Source organism: Felis catus, chromosome A1, assembly GCF_018350175.1.
Source record: "Felis catus isolate Fca126 chromosome A1, F.catus_Fca126_mat1.0, whole genome shotgun sequence".
Taxonomy (NCBI): Eukaryota; Metazoa; Chordata; class Mammalia; order Carnivora; family Felidae; genus Felis; species Felis catus.
In genome coordinates this window covers 73837150-73863340 of record NC_058368.1, presented here as the reverse complement: position 1 = coordinate 73863340, position 26191 = coordinate 73837150, and positions in this window count along the sequence as shown.

Genomic DNA, 26191 nt, shown 5'->3' with positions numbered 1-26191 from the left:
GCTTTTTACTTGGATGTTGTCACTTATTCTGGGTTTTCCCTTTTTTCCCACTCTGAATGTTGTACCAAAAAAATTCTCCCCTTGATTCATTCTTCTGCTTTGACTCTAGAAAGGATATGGCAAAGCTAATTAATTCTTACAATATTGGTATTCATTTTTAAAATGATAAAAATGGTATGCACTTTTAGTTTGATTTCCCAGATTCCATCTCCTGGGGCACCTGCTATAATATTCCACATGCTTCTCTTAATCACTATGGGTTAAGAAATCTATGTATCAATCTGAATGACAGTATATATTTTTTTCTAACCAAGAGTTCAGCCCACGTGGGATTTAGGTCTTCCTACAAGAAGTATACATAAAAAGTACAACCAACGATAATATGTATATGTGTTATATATGTCAGAGAGAGAGAGAGAGAGAGAGAGAGAGAGAGAGAGAGATAGGGAGAGAAGCAGAAACATGGGGAGACAGAGAGCCAGAACGAGAAGGCTTTTTCCTGGAAACTGATCATTCTATACATCTGTCACAACCTACTTTTATTCACAAGCTCCAGATTTTATAAATTATTTTCACTGATATCCAACAAAAACAGATTATATACTTACAAAGCCTTTTATGGCTTTTTATTACATCACCTCATCTGATCATTACAACCACCATTTCATAATGTAGGAGGACAGTCACTAGCCTATCAATTCTATGGCTAAGAAATTTTCCAGTAAGTGCTTTTAAAAAAAGAAAGAAAGAAAGAAAGAAAGAAAGCAAGCAAAGAAAAGAAAAAAACAAAAAACAAAAAAACCCACAGTCACCACAGGAAGCATTGCTTGTAGTACAAAGTCAAGAAGAATGGAAATGTCAAAAATTATATTTAACTAAAAATGTATAAAGTTGCTGAGAAGCCTGCTTAAACAATTTTGCTTAATATTTTATCCGGTTTTTCTAAAACCTAGCAAATAAAGCATATTAAAAGGTTCAAATCAAACCATTAGTTGGGGTTTTCAGAATCTCTTCCACAACTAGAAATGCTTTGCCCTTACGATGTACAGCTAAGAACCCACGAGAGATGATGAGGTTGTTGAGTTATCCAGACTGACTTCACTCACACCATATTCACTGATTATTGATTTTTCATTTCAGATTGTGACGCAAGGCAAGAGCAAACACTTCAACTCAATTTTAACCAGGCAGTTTTTTAGTATGTGAGAGTTCCATTTTAAAACAAAACCACAATTGTCTCCAGTGGTATATGAGTTATCACAAAAGTGTCATATACTGCAGAAAAATGGAAATTGTTAGATTTACTCCTAAGTAATAAGAGTTACTTAGGAGATTAGCAGATTTCAAGTTACTAACGGACTAAAATAAAGGTCATAGCTTTGTCAACACAAAGTGCCTTTCACATAGTTGATTAATAACAACAGAAGGTATTTGGGACTTAATTTTTTTACTAGCTTCCCAGTGTTAGATTGTGATATACTTATCACAAATATGATAGATATTCTTAATCAGTGATACTAGAGTTCTCATTAGGTACTCATTAAACTCCTGCACCTTAAGGATAACCTTGAGAAGTGTATTAGCTACTAATGAGTAAATACTTTCATCATGTAACTCTTATTAATGATAATGGAATTTACATGTGTGCAGTAAGCATAGGTAGTATAAATTGTAAAAATTGTAGCAATTAGAATTTGACATCTCAAGACCGAAATAAATGATAAATGGGCTGATCTTTTAAGGTAAAATTGTCTGCATAAATGCCACACATAAGACAGAAATCAGTTGAAAGAAAAAATCTTCAGGCATTTAAAAATACTTAAATGTTTGACAATAAAGAGTTAAGATACAACGTGAATAAATACCTGAATTTTTAAAAACAAGCATAATTATTTAAAAACAAAGCACTCTGGGATTCTGTGAAATGCTACAATGACGTTCCTTAACATATTAATTAGCAATACAGTTTATGAATTGATAAACCACTGATCTCCCCTCTGCCATTTCTTTTCCATTTATTCTTATTGTTATTGTCTTATTTAAAATGTCCCTGTGCTTAAAACTAACAGCCTTGCTATGGGGAAAGACATGATAGAGATCAGATTAAACCGTGAGTTGGAGGTAGTATGAGCCCGACTATTTAGTTCCTCTTGATTTTGAACAGAAGTAGCAGAATTATTGTAATAAGCAACTATCCAAACTATTTTTCAAGTTAATCCGCAACTGAGAATTCCTAAAGCTTCTGATGGACCAACTCATGAATATCATTGTTTTTCAGGAATTTCTTTTTCCTTGCTACCTTAATTGTCTGAATTACTTAAATCCCATTTCTTCTTGAATCCTCTTTGGAGATGAGGAAAATACGGTCGCCATCTTGAAATAGTAGACTCTTAGATCTGAAAGAACCTGAAGAGGTTATCGACCAAATAGTAATCATTCTTCCCGCATGCCACTAGCATTGAGAAATTCAGTTATATAAAAGGTAACCCTTCCAACTGTTAAAACGTTCTTTCAAATAATTAGCTGAAATCCACTCTGTGTGTAATTTCTTCCCCAAAAGCTTAGCTCTGAAAGCTTAATGGAATAAGTTTAATTCCTCTTCAATATAACAGACCTCAAATACATGAAGGCTTGTTTCTGTGCTGATGTCTCTTTTTCCCACTGAACAACCAGAGCTCCTTCAACCATTGCTTATGTAGGATAGGGTTCATTACCCACTGACCTCTCCACATAGATGTCAGAGAGATGCTCTCTGTCTTCAATAAGACACCCAGAATTAATAGCAATTCTCCCGGTGTGGGTCTGGTAGTGCTGAGTGCAGGGAGCTTATTATCCTCTGTGAACTGGATACCATTCTTCTCTCTATTAATGCAGCCTAGGATTGCATTAGATCTTTTGTCAGCCTCATCACCTTGGATAACCCTCCATATCCATGGATATATTACCAGGAGGGAATGAGGGGAACTTTTAACAGACCGTCTAATCTGCCCCCCCTGAGCCCTTGAGCAAATAGCAGTGCTTTTATAGTAAGCTATCTGGAAACCTATATAAATGGGTCATTAAAAACTCTGTACTTTTTGAACCACTAAAGGGGGTGGGGGTACGGAGATTGTTCAAATATCCCTTCTTTCATTCTTGTCCTCACAAATTCAGTATCTATTACTGAGCCACAACCATGTGTCTGGCTGGGACAGAGAGATGAAGACCAAGCCTCTGAATCTCAATTCCTACATTTCTCAGACAAGCAAATCAACAATAAGCTACTGTGCTGAGTAGTGTGACAATAATCTGTAATAGTGAAGTGAATGAACAGAAGAGGGACACCCAACTCAGCCTCAGAGGCATCACCGAGAATGCTATCCTGAGTCGTACCTTCATGTAAAGTGAGAGTTCTCCTGGGTCCCTCTCTCCTGTGCCTTAGAACAGAGCCTGGGTGCTAAAAAAAATAAATGAATAAAATGTAAAATAACATAAATGGAAAAGGTGGATGCTTTACTAATGGATGGAGTCACTGCTCGATGAATTAATTAGACAGACTAACATATGAGAGTTTAACCTATTCAGAGACAGCTAAGTGGTTCGGTTAAGCTACAGTTTGGCCTTGTAGAAGAAAAACAAGAAATGGGATTAGAGAAGTAAGTAATGGAGAAAGGGATGTAAGCGGGGTCTCTGGATATAGAAGAACCAACAAAAGCCAAAGAAGAGCAGGAAAGGTGGGGGTGTAGTTGAGAGATACCGAGGACCAAATATATGTCACAGGTAAGGGACAGAGATCATAATTCCTTTGTTTCCTGCTTGGGCAACTGTAAAGAATATTGCACTCAGCAACCTTCAGGCCACAAGTAGCACAGGTTTTGAAAGTGGGGAGGATGAGAAATCCAGTTTTCTTTGGATTAAATTGAAGATGGGGTACTCACAGGAGATGCCCATGAGCCACTCGTGCCCCATCTCCAGTTGGGAAGAGGCATCTAACCACAGTTAGCTGGGTCATCAGAGGGTGTAAGTAATTGCTGAAGCGCTTGGTGTGAATCAAATTGTCCAGAAAAAGTACACCGTGTGGAAAGAAAAATGCCAAACAACAAGCACTCAAGAACATAAGTATCTACGGGCTACCTAAGGAAAACAAGACTGCAAGTCAAACTTCAGCAAGCAGGAAGATACTTCCTGTGTAAGGTGGAAGGACTGAAAATATTTGTATGTGGAAGAATAAAGGCCAGCTGAGCAGAAATTGAAAACATAGGAAGGACAATTAATGGGTCAAGCCTTCTTGCATTTACCCACAGTTCTGAAAAGTTCTACCTTACAGATTTTAATTGTAAAATAAGAACTTTATTCTCAGAGAATACATTTTTCTAAGAAATCAGCTAAAAAGTGAGTTTCTTTCATCACTTTTCCTTTGACGTCTTTCTCATACTCAGAGTTTCCACCTAGCTGCCTTCTTGATACTAAAAATTTCCACAACTTTCCAGAAAAGTTAAGGCAAGAAAGATGGCTGGATCCCAGTAGGGGGCATTGAGATGGAGTTTGAAGGAGGAAGTTCTGAACTGCAGTGTCCAGACTTCACCAGTAGGTGCTGATGTCTAACAAGACACCTCTGCTTTGGACCTCAGTCATGTAGAACCCCAGGGATGTGGATCATCCTAGATAACTTGACGGTCTACCACTTTAAGCAACCAACCTGCTGCCCGTACCCCTTTACATTTTTTTAATGGAGTTTTCCCCTAAAACTTGTCTACAAGTATTTCTATCTTAAGATCTGTCTTTTATCATCTTATAGTGAGAAAATAAAAGCCATGAAGGGGCTTCCCTTATCTTACCACCACCAAGTTTACTAGCCTTTTCTTATCTCTGCTTATTCTTTGCCTCCTCTCTCTTTATGGCCTGGATCAAGTGTCTCAGACTGTATCAAAATCTACCCCACCTTCCATGCGCCGCATCCTATCCTCACTTATTCACCTCGCAAAGACTTTGTCTGGCTCTTATGAGAAATTATCTCATCTTCCCTTTCTTCTGCATCCTTAATTCTCCCTCACTGCTAGAACTTTCTTTTTAAAATACAAATATACTATACATCTCCCACTTTACAGCTAATGCACAAATACCTTGACCAGCTAAGGTCTATGCTCCCCCCGCAGAATAACTTCAATTGAGTGAGGACCATCTCTGCTCTCTTACTCCCATTTGCTCCACAACTGATATTGCATGCCAAGTTCCAACTTTGCGTTAGAATTCCAATCAGATTTCCAATGCTATAAAAGAGCTCCAGTTGGATTTCTGTTCTGTCCACAAACTGACCAAATGAAGATCACCAGCGAACCCCGTGTTGGGAGATCCAGTAGTCTGTCTTCAACCATCGTGTATTCCACCTTTTCCATGATACAGTGGGTCACCCTGTCCCTTCTTGGAGCACTTTCTTCTGTTGGTTTTTATCACACTAGTTCCCCACTCACCTGACCACCTGGCCCTCCCAGCTTTCCTTTGTTCATCTTTCCTTTCCTTCTCCTCCCATGATCTCCACCAAATGTGTTGATGAATCCCATACTCTGCACTGCAAAATAGAGTGTGATCTGTACCCCAAATCGTCTCTTGCAGTTTCCCATTTCAGTAAACACCACCTGTAGCCAGCCTCACACACAGTTATTTGAGTCAAAAACCAGGAAATCTTCCTCGATGCTTCCCCCGCCTCCCTTCACTCCTTACATGCAACCCACCAGCAAATATCATTAGCTCTAACTTCTGAAATGCACCTGGACTTCACCCACTTCTCCCCACCTCCACTGACTCCTCCCTAGCCCAACAACCCTCCTACCCTGCCTAGACTTTCCTAACCACCTGACGACATCTCTGCTTGCATTTGACTTCCCTGTAAAAAGAGTGATCTTCTTAACCTTTGTCAAATTATGTCAGCTTCCCGAATAAAACTCCCCAATGGCTTCCCAATTCACATAGAGTAAGCTCCTATCAGGACCTTGTCTCTGGGCCCTGCCTCCTCCTCTATTTCATCTTTTCCAGAATTCTCTCTACTCACTGTGCATCGCCTGAGACACATGAGCCCTTCTGTTCCTTGAAATCACAAAGCCAGTCCCGGCCTCAAGGACTTTGCATTTATAGCCCCTCTCCCTGGAAGCCCTCTCCCTGGCTGACTTCTCTTCCTTCAGGTGTCTGCTGAAAGCCCACCACTGTTAACAGCCTTCTCTAGTCTAGACTCTCCCCACCCCCCACCACCGCCAGCCTTAAGTTGGGCCTCTATCACATTATCCTATTGTCTTCAGTTCACTTTTCACTATCAGAAATTAATCGTTTATTTCTTTTTTATATTGTTATCTATCTCCCTCCACTAGAATATGGATTTAATGAAACCAGGAGTCTTGCCTATTTGAGTCACTTCTGGATCTCCCCAGTGCCTAGCATATATGAGGCATTCAATAAATAATAAACTAATGATAAACCTGGGATAAATGCTGCCTGGATTTGCTTCTGAGATGCCTGGTAAATCAAAATAACATTTATGGAGATAACAGTTTTCTCCCTTAAATGTTAAAAACTTCATGCCCTGGCGAAGGTATTTGAAAATCTTATTTAAAATTATAAAGATGGGCATGAAGCCTGAGGAATTTATTTTTACATGGAGTCCATACAAGGCCATGTCAACACATTTATGTATGACCTCTCCCAGTGAGATTAAATATTTTTTAGAATTCTAAGCATTGCTGATTATTCTTTGATAGTAATGGGTGCAATAAAAATGTTTAAAATGGTCTAGTCCCATTTTTAAATTAGGAAAACAAACGGTTGAAACCACCCAATGTAGCCTACACCAGTTATGAAGCAAAGACCTTGAAAAGTTTTAAAACTTGCAAGTGTTCGCAAGAGAGAAGTAAGCATCAAGTGGCTATCCGTTGGCCTCTCCTGTTACGACCCCGTTATAACACCGGCCCACAAACTGAGACATAAAAGAATAAAAGACAGTGAGATGTAGCCTCCAATGGAAACTGTCTTCACTGCGTGGCCATGACCATTATCCCAACCACTAAAGGCTCCCTAAGCTCGGTCCTGCCCAGGGTGTGTGAGTCTCTCCCTGCCCATATCCCCACGGTGCTCAACACTCTAGATTAGAACACAAGTGCCCTACCCTCGTCTTAGGGGAGCGAGTTGCTGAGGGCCAGCTGGGGTGCTGACAAGGCTAACGGGGAGGCTATGAGCTTCACAGAGGAAAGGAACTGGTAAGAATCACTCAGGCCTCCAGCAGGAAAGGAAAGGGAGCGTAGGGATTCAACTGGGGCCTAACGAGCAGTAGAAACCAGATCTGCAGTAAAAAGGACTGTGATTTCTCCACACTGCTCCCTCAGCATTAAGTGCTGTGGGGAGTCATGGCAACACCCTCAGGGCACCACTGCCCGCTCGCTCGCTCGTTGGCCTTGAACCTCAGGGAGGTGTTGCTTGACCAATGGAACTCAGCTTTCTCATCTGCCAACACGCGTTAATGGTTACTATTTTCTCTTCGGCTGGCTGGAAGCAGTAAATAATAATAAGGGCGTAATAGGGACTTCACAGAGCTGTTGCTATCATCACACAAAAAAGCTAAAACTATGGCCTCTGGGTCTGTTTTCCGTAACTCTTCTGTTCCCGTCTTTGCTGTTGGGCCAACATTGTCCAGCAGATCAGCTTTGAGTAGCTCTGTCCTTCCCACTGGACCCAATTCTACTTATCTGCATGGGGCCTGGTGTGTCTCAAAGCTGACAATAAATTTATAATCTTTCATTCACACTCTGTCTTCCCCATTATGCTAGAAGCTCCATGAAGGCAGGCACGCTCTGTCCTGTTCTGCCTACACCCTCCCCGCCTCGCTCTGGGTTGAAGCAGACTTGTATTTGACTCCTGATTCAATAAACGTTTGTTGAACATTGCTGAGTGGATTGCTAGAAATCTGGTAATCATAGCCATCACCCTAGTAATAAACCAGTGACAGTGGCAGGGGGGCGGGGGGGGTCCCTTATGAGGAGTCTGCATAAAAGTTAGCATGTGAACTTTTTAAATAACTTCTCAGAGGCGTCTTGCCTTACTTCTGAGTGGTTCAGTGATTCTGAGCTCTCCAAGAGCTTTGGAGAAACACTGCCTGGGGCCTGGGGAACATTTGCCAACGTCTGCGACCCCATGTCTATGAAATGGAAATAATTGTGAACTCCCAGGAGTATTGTGAAGACTGAGTGTGACATAGAAACAATTTGCAAACTTATGTTTAAACGTTTTTGAAACAAATATAACAGGAAATCCCAGGAACTGGTGGAGCTTCAGTGGGGACGACTGTCTGCTTGGCATGTGGGACATCCCCAGGAAACCTCATCAGAAGCCAGAGCTCAGGGACCGCGGTGACAAACCTGCAGACACTCAGACTGACAGAGAGTGTAATAGGCTTGCAGAAGGTTGCCTTGTTTTTCTCCATTGCATTTCGTGGAGGTTGCTTGGTAAATAAGTTACAGGTCAAAATAAGTTATAGATCAAGTCCTAGCTCAGAGGAGGGAAGGGGTATGTGACTTTCCTCCAGTATGAAATCTAGGTTCCTCCTAGAGCCCTACAAAATAAATTAGTTCTCGAAGTTTTAAATTGCTGATATTATACCAGAACACTCAAATCACTAAACACAAACTTTAAGCATATGAAGAAAGAAAACTTGCATATGTCACCTTAACTAAATTACATACATAACACGGAGCCCCACCTAGGGATGTAGCAGGAAGGATTATTTGATAACACCCAGAGCATGTGATTGGTGTGGGCCCTTTCCAGTGAAAACAACCAACAAAAAAAAATATTTTAACAGCTACAACTTGACTATGAAACACAGAAGTGGTATTCAATTTGTTGTTGTTTTTCATTTCCCCTCCATCCAGAAGGAGAGGAAGAGAGAGCTGGTTCCTGGTGTTTTCTGGAAGCTGAACCTGGTCCTGGGATTCTTCTCTCCTCCCCAGGCACAGACCACTCAACTCTGCCAGAGGCTCCTGGGTCTGGTCTAAGCTCTGCTATTTCTGCCTGTTGCTCTGGGCCCAGGAATCTCTCATCCAGCCCCTTGGCTACAGCCCTTCTTGAGGGAGGCCCCATCCACTGACTCCATGGGCCTCCAGATAAAACAGTTCAGTTCCACACGCACCCGGGGCACCGTGTATTAACCTTTGCACTTGTTTCATCCTTCAGTTTTGCTGGTGGACCTTGTTTGGCACCTAATGGTGCTTTTCTCTCACCAGCATGCATGGCGCCATCTAGTGTTCAAAAAGTCAGCCCACGGAGTCAACTTGGTAGGTGGCTTGTATAATCCAAAAAGAGTGTCAGAATGCCTTTGTTCCCCTCTCAGTTCATCACCAGCACTGCTAGCACCCCCATATGGAACTGCCTCTCTGACCCACGGGCAACTCCACATCTGAGCCCATTTCTTAGGAATGTAGCGGAACATCCAGCTGAAACGCCCTCTGGCGAGGACATAATGTCCAACCTGAACAAGAGCTCAAAAAATGACCTGGATGGAACTTTATCCAAACCTGCATGGTTGCATGGTCCCCCCAGAGGAGACACCCAAGACTTACAACAAACACATTTACATAATCGTGTGAGTTTCCAAGTCTGAGGGCAAAAGAAAAAAAAAACAAGAAAACAAAAAAGTGGCAGGAAGCCAGGCTTCGGTAAAGCCTAACTATGCTCCTCATCCACCAGCTTAATTTTTAAAAGGAGGGAAGTATCAGGTGGTTGTAAATGATTCCTTTTTCAAAATTTTTTTTAATGTTTATCTACTCTTGGGAGAGAGACAGACAGACAGAGCACAGGCGAGGGAGGGGCAGAGAGAGAGGAAAACACAGAATCGGACGCTTAACCGCCTGAGCCCCCCGGACGCCCTTGGAAATGATTTCTTCAGGCTGCCTTGGACAAGGCGCAATCGAATATCATTACTTCAGTCCCTGCAATTCCTTTCATGCCAGCAGGGCATGGACCAGAACGAACCAACCCTTTTCTTAGCAAGGCAGGTCTTATGGGAACTTGACTGCTGCTTGCCGCCCCCCACCCCCACCCCCACCCCCAACTTTGATCGGGAAGGCTGAGGACCAGGCTGAGGCTCCTAGCCAGCTTGGGCAGGGAACGGTCTGCAGGACCAACACGCCATGTAAGAGACAGAATGAAAATGGTCCAGGGACAGCCAAGGCAGATGCTATGGCCTCGGCCACACAATACGAGGAGACCTACACCATGTCGGAAAGAGAAAGGCAGTTCCGGGTCTGCCCTCCACCAGTGCATTTCCTGTGCCTTAGAATCAATGGACCAGTGCTGCCTGAGTTTCTTCATTATGCTAACCAAAACCAAACAGTGTAGGAGGCATCCGGAAAGCAGGGAAAGCAGATGGAGACGGAGGAAAGAATCAGGAAGACATGTCCTGGGTGACCATGTGGTTCCTAAGAAGAAGGTGGTTTTCCTTCCCTATACTGGCCTCGTGCACATGGCCGTTGGGGTGGCCTGGGACTGTCTGATAACCTTCTCCCTCCCCTACCTGATGTCCCCTCTCGGTTAGTTGAAGGGAGGGTAGGACTGCTGATCCAAGAGAGCAACCAGAGATTCTCCCATGGGTACGGAATCTGGAAACAAAAAAAGAGAAATTCTAATTATTTCTGGAGGCCAAGATATGAGGCATGTGGGCAGAAAAACAGCTGGGAGCCTTTGTTCTAAGCACTTTAAGTGCAGGGCTGGGGAGCATTTGCCACCCACTGACGGGGAAAGCCCAGAGAGAGAGAGCCACCCTGCAGATAAGTTAAGAATAAGGCAGGTGCCCAGGGCTCAGGGCCCACACCAATTGTCTCCATGGGCAAGCTTGCCAGAGAATATTCCCACTCGCCCAGACTGTTGAATCTCCCGTTTCACACCCAAGTGGAAATCTGCCCCACCGTTAAACTTTAAGCAGAAAGTCCATTGTTCATCGTTCAGTGTTATTTGTTGACCCAAGCACTGTTCCAGGCAGTACAACTGTTCCAAACAGAACAACAGCAAAACACTGTGGCCTTTGTAGAACTCACATTCTAGTGAGGACTAAGAACAAACAAGACAATGTAGAAAGCACATAAAACGTGTTAGAGCTGTGGAGGGGGAAAATAGCATAGGACAAGAACCGCAAGTTTGGGGGAATTCTAAAAGTTGAAACCTTAAGTTTCAAAGTAAACTTTTCTCAAGTGGGGAAAGATTTTAAGGGAGTTGAAGGGGGAGCCACATGGGTATGTGGGGGAAAAAACACCACAGGTAGATGAAGCAGCCGGTGCAAAGGGCCGGGGGTGGAAACAGCAAGGAGGCTGTTGTGGCCGGGCAAGATGGGGGTGCGGGAGAGTGATGGAGTCAAGGTCAGGGAGAAAAGAGGGCACAGGCTGTGTGGGGCCTTACAGGCTGTCGGAGGGACACTTTCTTTTGCTCTGAAAGAAATCAGGAGCCATTGCTGGTGTTCACCAGGAGAGTGACATTGTCTGACTTACCCTCCAACAGGCAGTTCTCATGGATCCACTGAGAACACACTGAAAGGGACCAACGATATTAACAGAATCTGGGATACGCTTGGGAAGCAGCCCTGAGAGATGACGTGGCTTGGCCCCGTACTAGCAGGAGTGCTGCTGAGAGTTCTTCCGCTCTTATTTATATTTCCAAGGTGGAAACAAAATTATTTCCTGATGTTAATTTATGTTATTATTTTTACTTCATCCTCAGTACTCTGACCGCCCGTTTATTCGCTTTGCCTCATTGAGCGTCTACTTTGTGTTCAGCGCCGTGTTAAGTTTTTAAGCAATGAAATGATGATTTAAAACAAGGATTCCAGGTTCCATGGAATTAGCATTCCAGCTGGGAGGCAAGAATGACAGCTATTTGAATAATTATACTACGTGGAGGATGGGGCGGGGGGGGGGGTTATTAATACAGAAATAAAGGCCAGCATTACAAGAGCGCCTGCTTTTGGAGGTCTGAGCCTTGTCCAAGGGCCACGGGAAGCTCCCACAAGGAACTGCCTCACAGTCCGTGTGTCTACGATACGAACCTCCAGCATTTACAGCCTGTTAGATATACAAATGGCCCATTTCAGGAAGTTTGTAGGTTTCGGTTTCGTTCGGTTTTGCAAAACTACCTTCAAGACGGCCATACTCTTGTCGCAGAGGCTCTGACGGGAACCAAGGTCCCTTCAGGAACATGGGACTTGTCTTGCAGGTCTGCGGACACCCGCTTGCCGAGAGTTTGCAAGTGTCCGCCCCCTCGGGGGATTGTCTTGGCTGAAGAAAGCAGGGTGTTGGGGTTTTTTTAATGTTAATTTATTTTTTGAGAGGGAGACAGAGTGTGACTGAGGAGGGGCAGAGAGAGAAGGAGACACAGAATCTGAAGCAGACTCCAGGCTCCGAGCTGTCAGCACAGAGCCCGACGCGGGGCTCAAACTCACAAACCGTGAGATCATGACCTGAGCCGAAGTCGGATGCTTAACCGACTGAGCCACCTTGGCACCCTAAGAAAGCAGTTTTGACAAAGACATGCCTCCTTCTCAGGGCCACCCAAGCCCCTTTCTCCAATTCAGGACAACTCTGAAGGGTCGTTCCAGCCTGAAAGCCCACTGTGGAATTGCCTACAGCGTCACGGAGACTGCACGCTGGCCTGATTTCTCTCCGCACCCAGTCCTGTTATTTTCCTTTCCCTTCCCTTCTGTAGGTGATGATCCCAAGAACACACCTAGACAAACTTCCTGTGCACCAAGTTTCTTCTCAGAGGCCACCGCGTGAGGAACACAACACAGAACACCTTTATGTGCCCCAATCCAGTGAGCCAAGTCTATGGGCTTCTATGCTACGTTCCCATCGGCATCCAGCTCCAGATTAAAGTTGGCCTTGAATGAATTTCTATGACTTATTTTGTCAGGAAAAACAACTATAACCCCAAATCTTTTCTTTTTGTCTACAGCTGCCGGGAAACTTAAAACTAAATACAATGATTAGTTATAAATAAGAACACATTTCTGCTGTCTGGAAGCACCTACTCCCTCTGATCGTATTTTTTAACCCAACTGTCCTTTCCATGATGTTCCATCTTATAAGTCCCTCCAAATCCCTTTGCAAGAAAATTGGCAAATAGTCTAGGAAAAGATATTTGCCACAGGGTTAATAATTTCTTAGGTATTTCCAGCTGGTTGAACTAGAGCCCAAAGACCACTAATACAGAAAACACTTCTTAAGGTTTTTTTTCTTTATTTTATTTTTTTTTAGGAACACATTTTTTTTTTATACATTTGTTCTCAATGTTTACTTATTTTTGAGAGACAGAGACAGAGCATGAGTGGGGGAGGGGCAGAGAGAGAGGGAGACACAGAATCTGAAACAGGCTCCAGGCTCTGTGCTGTCAGCGCAGAGCCCGACGCGGGGCTCGAACCCACGGACGGTGAGATCATGACCTGAGCCGAGGTCGGACACTTAACTGACTGAGCCACCCAGGTGCTCCAACACTTCTTAACTTTGTAGCCTGAATGAGCTTTTGGCTTCCTCTTTAAAGATCATTCTGAAGAGACGCAAATCCGGATCCAAAAACCTTGAAGAGTAACGTGTATTTTTACTGAAGTTGAAGATACCAGGTGAGGTGAAGTGAGGTGAGGTGAGGTGAGGTGAGGTGAGGTGAGGTGACACAAGGGTACGGAGCAAAACTCCTCAAACCCAAGCCATTATCTCTCACCTTGGAGTGGTCAGGACTCTGTTGATCAGAGGGTTTAGAGACTCCATCAAATTAACGTGAGGAAATACAGAATTTCTTTACTCAAATGCCTGGAAAGTCCAGGGGTAGACCTCCTCCTATCCTGGCTGACTCCAGAGTTCCCAGTGATGCCATTAGGATTCTGTGTCTCTCTCTGTCACTGGGCCCATCTCACCTCTGCATTGGTTTTAGTCTCAGGCTTTCACAACATGGTGGCAAAGATGGCCACGAGCTCCTATGGGACTACGTAGCCATTCCTTTCTCTAATAGTTCCAGCAAATGTCCCAGAGAGCCCTGTGACTGGCCCTTTTGAGTTCACATCCCCACCTCCAGGATGAGGTGAGATGCATCTACCTAATTCAAACCACATGAAACAGATTTGCTATAAGCAACAAGAGTCCACAGAAGCGGAAAAGGAAATGCATGCTGGGCAGAAAACCGTCCCCAATTCTAAATGTACAGGGGCTCTTCTTAAGCTCTTAAAATTCTAGCACAATCTTATTTCCTTTTCACTCTTCAGTCCTCTCTTTGGATCAGCTCAGCTAAATCCCCCTACTCCAAGATTATATTTTTTCAACTGTGTATGCCCTCCCCTTGCTTTGTTGACCATTGTCTCCAGTTTTCTAATGCTTGTTTGTACCACTCACAAGGATCAGCACAAAGGAGGCCAAGTAGCTAAACATGCCAAGATTCTTTTATCTTTAGATGGTGGAGAAAGACAAAGGATTGTGGATGTTATGTTTTAATATGATTTGGATTTATAGTACCCCTGGGCCATATGCTTGTATCTATTGATATGCTCAGCACCTCTTGCTTCATGAGTGAGGAAGGAATTTGGGTTGGAGGAGAGGATCCTCAAAGAGGAAGAAAAAACTGGACAGAAGGTTTTTCCACCCATGTTCCCAGATTAGGCTTTGAGCCTGTAGTGAGGGGAGTAAGGATCAAAATCCAATGGGATAGTCCAAATGGAATTTGAAAAACCCTGGGCTCCTGAGGTCTAGGAGAAGCAAGTGATAAACTGGGAAGAAGAACATTCTCTCCAACCTCTGAATCTAGCAATGCTCTTACACCTGGAAGAACAGAAGTTAGGAGGCAGCATCTCTGGCACAGCCCTTGGCATTCTTCTGATAGCCAGAGACAGATGAAGTTTCTCTAAGGAGTCTGATGGCCACGGGCCAGAGAGCACCCCCAAAGTTGCATATCTACTCTGTACCGTAGCTGGCAACCTGGAGCGTGGCCAATGCCAGGTACTCCTCTGAAGAACTCTACTGGGAGGCACTGGAGAGTTATTGATTTCTGTCAGCCAAACCAAAATGGCCCCATCCATGCTAGAATTATTCAGGATTATGGCTTACTTTGTGGCCAGAGGCTGATGAGAGTAGAAATCTTTGAGTTTCATGTATAAACAGTTCAAACACATTTCTAAGAGAAGCGCTGAGAAGAGACTAGATAGATGTACAAAGGATAAATTTTATAAAGGAGAAAAGGTAAGAAACATTTTTATATGTTCAACATCAGTGGCAATAAATAGTTCCAATCAAAGGGATTTTTTAACAGAGTAATGTAGTAAAAACTGGTGACACTACTAAATTGACAGACTAATACATCACCATTAGCAATGAAAAGCGGCCAAAGTATATTGAAAATTGATTTAATCATATGCATTAAAAGTTTTTAAGTCTTTTAGTGCGAAATACCTCTTCCTTGCTTTAAAAGCACTATGCAAAGCAATGTTCACTATAGAAATTTTTGTAATAATCAAACATGTTACAGAAGAGTAGCTAAGTACACTATGTTACATGCACTCAATTAAACTTCATGCAGATTTTAAAAGCAAGGATTATACAGGCTACAGAATAGTTTATGGGAATAGCTTTAGGGTACTAGTTTGTGATACAATGCAAGGTAAAATTATATATCCCATATAATTAAAAGTAGGACAGAGTTACATGTTGTAAAAAAAAGAATATGTTGTAAAAAAAAAAAAGAATTAGGAAGGAAATAACAATTCAGATCTGAAGTCAAGATAAACCATGGAAATATTTATATTCTTTTCTCTGTAGACAAAATTATATCATTTTTATAACAGGAACATAGGTCTGTGAGCATTCTCTACCTAGAGAATGGCAGAAAGCAAATAAAAATAATCTAATGTTTCTGTACTCTGTTGCATTTATTTTTCTACTAGTTCACATGCATAACTGAGTTTTCTATATTTCATAGGAAAGCAAGTGAATAATTAAATTATTGACACAAAATGTTCCCCATAATGTTTGGAATTTGTAAAAGTGACTTATTTAGGGCCCTTACAAAATTGAGAAACACACAGGACTTAATGCTCAAGACTGATAGGAAATTTAATGTGAAAAGGTTTTAAAAAGAGCGTTGCAGGGGTGCTGCTGTGACATGCCCCATGAATCTCTGCAGCGTTTATGCGACCTCCTTGCCTCTATCTTCTTGGTGGGAGTGAATCTACCACATCCAAAATGAAAGGAAATGAAAACGCCCAGGATTCCTCTTCCCACCCCATCACAGTGAGGGAACTGGACCTCTTTTTGACCTACACCCAAGTCATCAAATGAGTAAGTGAAGCCAAGATGGATGGGCTGGATTGTCTTCACTGCAGAAGCAGTAACAAAAGTACTCTGCGATGCAGTAGGAACAGAAAAGTCCTGACCACACCCTGTCTGGGAAAACGCTGATGGTGCTCCCTAAGTCCCAGCACCTTGCTCACATGTTGTCCTAACCACCATCATAATAAGAATCTCTTCAGGTAAAAATTATTTCTGGATCCTAAAGTGACTGAGTGAAGGTTGGTGAGAAATAAGATGTTTAAAACATCCCCAAACACCTTCCAACAAATTTTATACTAATCACAAAAGGGAAAATGGTAACTTCATAGTGGAGAAGCCACTGCTAAGCAAGCGATCAAAGTTAACAACACAGATCACAGGCTCCCTCACCAGGCTGTGAAATTGTGGAAAAGGTTCTAGTCTTATTTATCTTTGCTCCCCCAGATTCTGTAACACCACGTGTAGTAGCAAAGGCAGAGGGAACGGACGTTTATCAAAGCCAAGTACGTACCCAAGGTTCTCTGTCAGGTGGTAAATTTCCCATTTGACATAGGAAGAAGCTGATGGTCAAAGAGAGCAAGGAACTTGTTCAAGGTAATAAGACCAGTCACGTCCAGGGTCCAAATTCAAGCCCAGATCTGCCTGACTGCAAAGCCCATGTCTTTTTCCACAATGTTTTTGGTATAAAACCTAACCATAAGACAATTGAATTTCATCAGGGAGATTTATTCATCACAAGAACAGAAAATAAAAAAAATTGCATAGGCAGGGGTCGCAAACTTGAAAGCCAATGACTGGCCCCTTAATGCACAAAATGAATGAGTTAATAAGAAAATGGCGCATGGCGGGGCTGTGGTGAGTTGGGAAATGAACAGTTCATCCAAACAGGGCCTGGGCAGTTGCCTCCAGATCAGCTGGCATTTGTGGATGAGAACCCAGGCTTGCCAGGTCTTCTGATGTTTCATGGGGAAAAGGAGACCTGTATGTATGCAAAACCTTCCAGTTGTTAAAACACTGGCCACTAATTTTTTAAAAGTAAAATACTCAGGGGCACCTGGGTGGCTCAGTTGGTTGAGTGTCCGACTTCAGCTCAGGTCATGATCTCACGGCTCATGAGTTCAAGCCCCGTGTCGGGCTCTGTGCTGACAGCTCAGATCCTGGAGCCTGCTTCCGATTCTGTGTCTCCCTCTCTCTCCACCCCTAACCCACTCGCATTCTGTCTCTGTCTCTCTCAAAAATCAATAAACATTAAAAAAAAAAAAAAAGCAACATACTTAACTGGCCAAACTCAAGACATCTATGTGCCATACTTGGCCTGCAGTCACCTGTTTACAACCTCTGGCATGGAACATTCTTCTTATGACCCTTCACATTGTCGTTGGTGGTCCTGTCTTCCCACGTGATATTGGTGTGGGGGTGTCACTCTGTGTACCCATCCTGGGACTGTTGCCATAGCAACACAGCAGACTGAGCTGAGCCTTAGCACAAATCAGAGTGAATGTGGAACAAGCTGATGTGATTGATGGTGTTTCATAACCGATTGAGAAGGAGGACTGGAGTAGATCCCGAACTCCTTGGTCTGCAATGTCTCGTCCCATGGACTGACACTGCCTACAAAATCATGTGGCTTTGTAGTGACCCCCCTCCCACCTTGCAGCCCTTGCAGTGACAACATTGCTAAGAAATAATAGTATATGCCTGAGAAATAGGGATTCCAAGTAGAGTAAAACCTTGGTTTGTGAGCATAATTCATTCCAGAAACATGCTCGTAATCCAAAGCACTTGTACATAAAAGCGAATTTCAAGAACCATTAGCTCAGCTGTGACCATGTGACGTTCGGTGTCATGTACTACCTGTACTGTAAGACATCGCTTGTTAATCATTAAAATTTGTTAGAAATGTTTGCTTGTCTTGTGGAACACTCGCAGAAGTTACTCTCAATCCAAGGTTTTACTGTATTTGTAAAGCTCTGAGTTTATGTTAAGTTGGCAAATAAAGTAAAAAGAAATACGACTGCCTAAAATGTTTTTGTCCCCTGAAGAGACAATTTAGAACTTCTTTCCTTCACTTATTAAGGGAAAACGGCACAAGTGCCTACATTCAAATCCAGGAGTTGTCACTCGTCACCTAGGACCTTTGGGCAAGTTATTGAATCTGCGTATCAGTTTCCTCTTCTCCAATATGCAGGGGATAATAGCATCCATTTTTGAGTGTTGGTGTGAGTTTCAGGTGGGGATTTGATGACACAAAAGCAGTATGTTTTATCTATTAATTCTATTAAGCTTCTAAGAAAGTGGCTGAGGAAGAATAATGTAAGGAAATAAGTAAAAGTATGGCCATAAGTATAACTTGCGAGTCTTAATTTGATAAGAAAAGAAATGGCTTCTTACCAGTTTGTTTTAAATACAATAATTTATTAAGACCCTCTTTAGCAGTAATTGAATGGTGATAGCTACCAAAGTCATTAGGATTCTGCATAATTTGAAAGCAGATAACTTTCTTTATAGATATTCAGAATGAATTAATAAAAAATGGAAGATGACGGAAATGGCTATAGATACTTAAATAGAGTATTTTTCCCAGCATAAAAAGTTGATGTAACCATGACTCTGTACAGAGGTGACATAAAATATCAATTCAGGAAAAGGATGATAAAAACTTTTTTTAAAGCATTTTGTCAGGTATCTCCTAGAACTGCTAAATTGCCTTTCTATTCTCAATAACATGAGTCAAAGGCCCCAAAGCCAGTATAAAAAATGTGAAACAATCCATCTCTGAAGCAGCACCTGATAGGAGAAAACAGGATTTCCAAATCAATTTGTCATGATCCAATATGGATTAAGCAGTTTATTTGTTTTGACATTTCTCATTTGCTAAGTGCCAGCATGCCAAAGTAATCTCCCTGTGATACATACACAGACCAGAACATTTATTATTATTTATTTAGGGGATTTATAGCCCCTTTTCCTCCAGAGAAGTCATTTGAAGGCAAAAATATATTTTGAAATTGGGACTGCAGGTGGCTTCACCTGATAATAGTTTAATCTCATCATTTTGCTCCTACAATGGAAAACCCTGGAAAACCTCCACCACCTTGGACAAAGGAGAAAAGGCCTTCCAGACTTCTGTAGTGAACACAACCACCCAGGGGAAGACTTGAACACCCACCCTTGACAAAAAGTGATGGGCAGCCATTTGTATTCTAGAACCTTCCTAGCCCGGGATATTTTAATCTCTTCCCATCCCTCTTCCTGTTAAACTGGGGACAAGTAGAGACTTCGAGGCTGTTTTAGTGACTCTTAAATAGAATTAAAACTGCAAGAGATGGAACAGGGGGTGATGAAATGAGCTGGAATCAGACTGATTTGAGTTCAAATCCCACTATTTCATTCATTAGCTATTTAACATTAAGCAAGTTACGTAGTCTCTCTGAGCTTCAGTTGCCTTGTCTCTAAAATAGTGCTATGATACTTTTCTCATTGGATTATAGTGATGCTTAAGTCGGAGAATATGAGTAGAATGCTTAGCCCAGTGCTGGCCACGGGTACTTCAAGAAATGCTTGCCCTCTCCTTCCAGCCCCCTGACCCCTCTGGGCCCTCACGTTCAGTTTACAAGGTGGGAGGTGGGGACAACAGGGTGCAGACTCCTATTCCTTAAAATGACTCCCAGAGGCTCTAGGCTCCAAAATGTTCTCTCTGCCCGCGTTAGGGAAGTTTGGAGAAACATACAACACGCCGTAGAAGAGGAGGGAGAGAAGGTGGAGGAATCAGAGCAAAGTGACTAGATCCGCGTGGGGGCTTTGCCCTGACACAGGATAGTTGATCTCCCAGCGAGAGAGGAATGTGGGTAGAACACAGGCATTTCCAGTGCCTCCAAGCCTGCTGTCCCAGGACCCTTCTTCTTGGTGTGGACATCAGCTTACACAAAGTCCTGCCACTTTCACTTGCGTGTATCTATTCCCATTTAAACATTATGTATGTTCGTTATCTCTTGAGTGTACTGGCTTAGGTGCACTTTAGAACTGCCATTTATAGTTGGACACGAAAGAATGGACCACAATGCTCAGCTAGAGTGCTTCTGCCTTAAAACAGGCTGGTGGGGAGAGGAACAGATTCAAAACCCTGCGTCTCCACGTTCCAAAAAGTAAGCAGAATGAATGAAGGACATGCCCACGTAGAAGCTGATCTCTGCCTGATAATCAGCGAGGGAAGTGTACATGGGACTCTTCCAAGCTGAGAATAACGCTTGCACCTCCCACGTTCTGTGTTCTAAGAGCAAGCATTCTAGAAAGGCTTGTGTGTCCCACACTGGGCAGAGCATTTCTTGTGGAGGACTATTCCTAGTCCTCATGGCCACACTCGGAGGGCATTGTTGAGATCAGGAAAACCAGCCATGGAGGTAACAGGTCCGTGCTGTCACTGAAGTTTTCTAGCTCTGAAATTCACACTGAATTTTAAGTAAACCTCCTCCATATCAGCCTGTATCCTGCAAGATGGACAAAAAAGACCCGTGCTTAGGAGATCTGGGCTTGGAAAGTAAACAATGAATGAAAGGTCTGAAATGATAAGTATCTGAAGGAAATCTAAGGAAAGTGATTGGCTGGACAATTCCTATCTACTCAGATGCCTACATTCACTGCTGAAAACAAGAACCAAGAGAAGAAGTTCTAGGGGTAGCTATAAAATAGGGGACAATAGAAAGGGCTCCAGACAAAGGATTACAGTCATGAACTGAAAGTGATGCCTTGAAAGAATGAATCAAGCTAAGCCACATGTGTGGTGTAGGCTCTGTCTGATGGGCAGCACTTGGTGGTGGGTCTTTTAGGTGACTGATCACTAACCAGCTCCCAATGGACACACAACTCAGTCACCAGAAGCGGCTCCTGCCGGTGATATGAACGTGCAACCTGCCACCTCTTGGATACCTGATCTTGCCCCCATCGCCACACACAAAAATGGAGTCTCTATGGTCCTAACTCTCCACAATGAAGTCATGAGTCAATCCTCTTAGCTGCAAAAGGAAACAAGGAAGTGTGTGTCTGGCATTTTTCCTCCTGCAGCGGGAGACTGACTCTCCTCTACAAACACTCAGAAGATGGGAGTTTCCTAAGCACAGCCAGGAAAATCAAATGCTGGACTGTAAAGGAATAATAAAGCCCACTGCAGAATTGTTTCAATTTATGCCACTTTACTATGGCCTCTAAACACTACACAGATGGTCCCAGAAGGCTCTCTTCACTACATTCCAAAACTCCAGAAAGTTGCAAGATTCCGGGGCTTTCTATGGAAAGTAAAAATTGCTTCCTAAACCTATGTTGCCCCTAGATTGTCTATGTTGGATTTGATGAAATCTCAAATTCCCAGACCTACCAGATTCTTCCCCAGAGTGGTTGGAAACGTCTCAAACCATAGAGTTGTTTTGGAATGAAATATTCTTAAGGAAATTGCAGGACAAAATATATCCCAAGGTCGTGTCACCATTCAAAACTGTGTCCCTAAATGGTCCCTTGGGACCACACTGCTGCCCTACATCCCCCCATCATGGACACTTGGCCCTACGAGATTACTGAAACCTTGAATACCCTCAATTCTGGGAAGTCCAGTATATTGTGGCCCCTTTTATTTGTACCTATCTGGCCTCATTCCATAGCACTATTTAATTTTTTTTTTAACATTTTATTTATTTTTGAGACAGAGAGAGACAGAGCATGAATGGGGGAGGGGCAGAGAGAGAGGGAGACACAGAATCGGAAGCAGGCTCCAGGCTCCGAGCCATCAGCCCAGAGCCCGACGCAGGGCTCGAACCCACGGACTGCGAGATCGTGACCTGAGCTGAAGTCGGATGCTTAACCGACTGAGCCACCCAGGCGCCCCTCCATAGCACTATTTAAATATAAATGTAGCCATGTTTTAGCATCAGAAGAAACTGTAGATTTAGAAGTTGTGTTGTGGTTAAAGAGTGAGTCATGGTTAAGACTTCCTGGCCCTACCATTCACTAGATATATGATCTTCAGCAAATAGAAGCTTTCTGAACCTAAGTTTCTTCATCTGTAAATTACAGATGCTAACAGTTTCTCCCTCATAAGGCTTTTTGAGAAGATTAACAACACTACATAATGATGCCTTTAGAAGGACCTAAAATGGTTTCTGACATATTCAATGCCTTGACAATCCTATTATCAAAATTGAGGCTTAAGGAGATTAAGTAACTAGTCCAAGATTATAGAGCTATTTATGTGGAGGAGTGACTTTTTCTAAATTCATTCCAAAGAGTTGTCTAAGGACTCTGATGAGCTATGGAAAAATAAGTGAAAACTTAGACCAGAGGATATAGCAGACAACAAATCACGAGATAAACCCCAGTTTCTACATCTCTAAAATGGGTAGACTGAACTTGATTTCCACGTTAAGGTGGCACTTGTGTAGCAATTCCTGGCCTTCTCCAAATTTCCCTCACTGAAAAACCTACAAAGACACGGGGAAATTTTTAACATGCAATACTTCCAGGAAATTAAGGCTAATAACAAATCATGGTGGATTTGGGAAGAACTACTCAACAAAGCTGCTGGCCTACATGGGTGTTGTTCCCTAAAATAGAGCAATATGTCCTGCTTAGACAGTGGTAGGAAAATCCCAGACCTCTACCCATTATCCCACTGCCCGTCGCCAGCTTAGAGTTTGAGGATCTGCCAAAAAAAAAAAAAAAAAAAAAAAGAGTTAATAAAAAAAAAAGTGCATCCATTCCCGCCCACCTTGCCTCACCCGACCATGCGCACAACCTATTTTCATGAGTTGCAAAATTTATGCCCAACCCCCGTGTGGCTACCATCATACTACTATATTCCTACCACCACCACCCCCCGCCCACACACACACACACACACACACACACACACATATTGGCATATTGGCATACTCACTTCACAGACACTCTAAAAGACCTAGAAGTTCAAAAACCTAATGACCAAGAAGACGGCATCATTTTGGGAAACAAAGGAAGACCATCAGATAGAACAGGAAAGGCTACTTATGCAGAGCCTTCAGTAGCAAGAGAGGGAGCTGCCACAATTTGGGTCTGGCAGAGACTCAAAGGCAAGCACAGGATGGGAGAGCTTCATAGAGGAAAAGGGGAAGGCTCCAGGCGTGCCGCGACTGGAGGCTGCTGGCCTGGGGAAACTGGAGGCGGGCCAGCTAGAACCAGGGTGACCTATGTGATTGGTTAGCGTGCACATTTGGTAAAAAGTTAGGGAAGCTGTCAGTTATTAAGTCCTGGCCATTTGGGGCCCATTGCTCTAAGGCTTATTGTATAGTTGCTAGAAACTTCTGTTAGGTGTGACTTACAGAGAGGATGCTGGCTTCCTGGGCTGAATACTCTAGATAATGTGCTGGTTTCCTGGGCTGGTTGCTATAGATCTCCTTATATCACCTGGTCATTTTCTATTTCTATATTCAACCTCTCAGCTTTATTATATTTTGGCATGTGCACATAAAGGCAGAGACAGGAGAAGGTCTGGCGTCCAACAGAAATTCTAGTTTTTCACACAAATGTTTCCGATGAGAAAAGATCCGTGCACAGCCACAGGTGATCTGGGAGTAGCGTTTCTTGATCTTGCAGACAAAGTACTTAAACTGCAGGGTAGGAGAGGAGCCCATCCAAGTCTAGGAGAATGTAACTGGATAATTTCTACTTTCAAGATACCAGATGATGGTTTTGGTGTGAGACAGGTTTTCAACAAAGCACCTAAATGGACACTGAGCACAGTCAAAGGGAGACTTTGTATTCCATCTGTTGGCAAACACTAAAACTAGACCAATGCCTCCTAAACCTAGACGAGGACGGACTAAGTCCTCATTTTCCTAATGAGTGATTTTTCTGTGGCATAATAAAGGGAGTATCAATTATCTTAAAGACTTCAGGGAATCATATCTCTGAAAACTATTTGCTTCAATTAAAGGAAGAATTTTTAGGGCGTTCCTGGGTGGCTCAGTAGGTTAGCCATCTGATTCTTAGTAAAGCGTCCAACTCTTGATTTTTGCTCAGGTTATGATCTCACAGTCATGTGATCAAGCCTCGCATCAGGTTTTGCACCAGAAGTGGAGCGTGCTTAAGATTCTCTCTCAATCTCTCTCTCACTCTCTCTCACTCTCTGCCCCTCTGCCCCTGCTTGCTCTCTCTCTGTATCTCTAATATAATTTTTAAAAAGGAAGAATTTTTAGAAAATTCAGATATAGGCAAGAAATCATACACTCCATTGAAAAAATAATCATATAGAATAGGCTGCCCTACAAAGAGACCTAGATAAGACATGAAGACAAAGGCTGAGATTAAATCTGAGATAAGAGAAGTTCTAGACCCTCCCTAAAACCACAAAAGCAGAATTAGACTCCAAAGGCGGGCATCTTTAAAGAGAAGAATCTGTGTATATGTAGCTCCTACTTAATGGAAAACTAAAGTTACCTCAGCATGCAAAGAAGAAGATAAAACGATACAGTGGAAGGAAAAGTAGCAAAGGGAGGCAAAGAAACTAAAATACATATTTTTTTAGAAATTAAAAAGAAATTCCCTGAGCTGTAAAACATAAACTCCCACTCGTAGATCGAAAGGATTCATGTCATCTCAGGAAGAAAATATAAAACTCGACAAAGACATAAAATTTCAAAGATCAAGAGCAAAATTTCTGGCTTTCAACAAAAGAAGAGATGTCATATTAGCCGCATATGTCTCCTCCATCAGACTAGATTCCAGAAGAAAATGGAGTTGGGTCTGTAGAATTGGATAAGAAATCAAAGAATTTCCTACATCAAACTAGCTCATTTATTTACAAGTGGAAGGAAAGATTTTTTTCAGACCTGCTAGGAAAGTGAAAAAATAGTTTTCATGTAGATTGCCCAAAAAACATGTATTTCAGATGACCAAGAATGTAATCAAAATGAAAGGGCCAAAAAATATTCAGGACAACATAAAGAAAAATCTGAGACTGAACACCAAAAAAGACTGAGTAGTAAATGAGATCAGATTAATACAACATTGTTAAATTATCTTCTGCAAAATAAGGCAAAATGTAAAAAAAAAAAAAAAAAAAATCCTGCTCACTTACTATTAATAGTATGTACCAACAAATTTCAGATTTATTAACAACATGGTAAAAAATGTAAAAGTCTGCTGAAAGGATGTTCTAAGTTTAGCTTTACATAGGTCACAGTAAGAAGTGATTATGTTGGGGCACCTGGGTGGCTCAGTCTGTTGAGCGTCCAACTCTTGATTCCCACTCAGGTCACGATCACTCGGCTTCATGGGTTTGAACCCTGCATCAGGCTCTGTACTGGCAGCACAGAGCCTGCTTGGGATTCTCTCTCTGCCCCTCCCCAACTAGTGCTGTCTCTGTCTCTTTCAAATAAACTTTAAAAAAAAGAAAAAAAGAAGTGATTATGTTGCTGTTCATCGACAATTAAAAAAATTTAGATTAGATGGTGTTTTTGAAAAACTTAAAAGATACTCATTACTGACATTACAAACAGGATGCACACCTGTTTTCCAAATCATTACATAACAAAAAAGGAAAATTCAAGAATCTGCAAAGAATAAAAATAGTTAATATTTATTTAATTCACTCTATGCCAGGTGCTATACATACTTGCTTTTTCCTCCCTCATTATTCCTTAAACTATTGTATAAAGTACTTATTTTATTTTCCCTTTTTTTTTTTTTTTTTTTTTTTAGGGAATGAAATTGAAGATTAGAAAAATATAGTAATTCATTCAAAGACAGTGTTAAGAGCTGGTATTTTAACTCAGAGAGGTGGACTTCAGAGATAATGTGGACCCACTGTCATGTGTTGTCCTCTCTATACGTCTACTGAGAGCTTATGATGTTCCAGG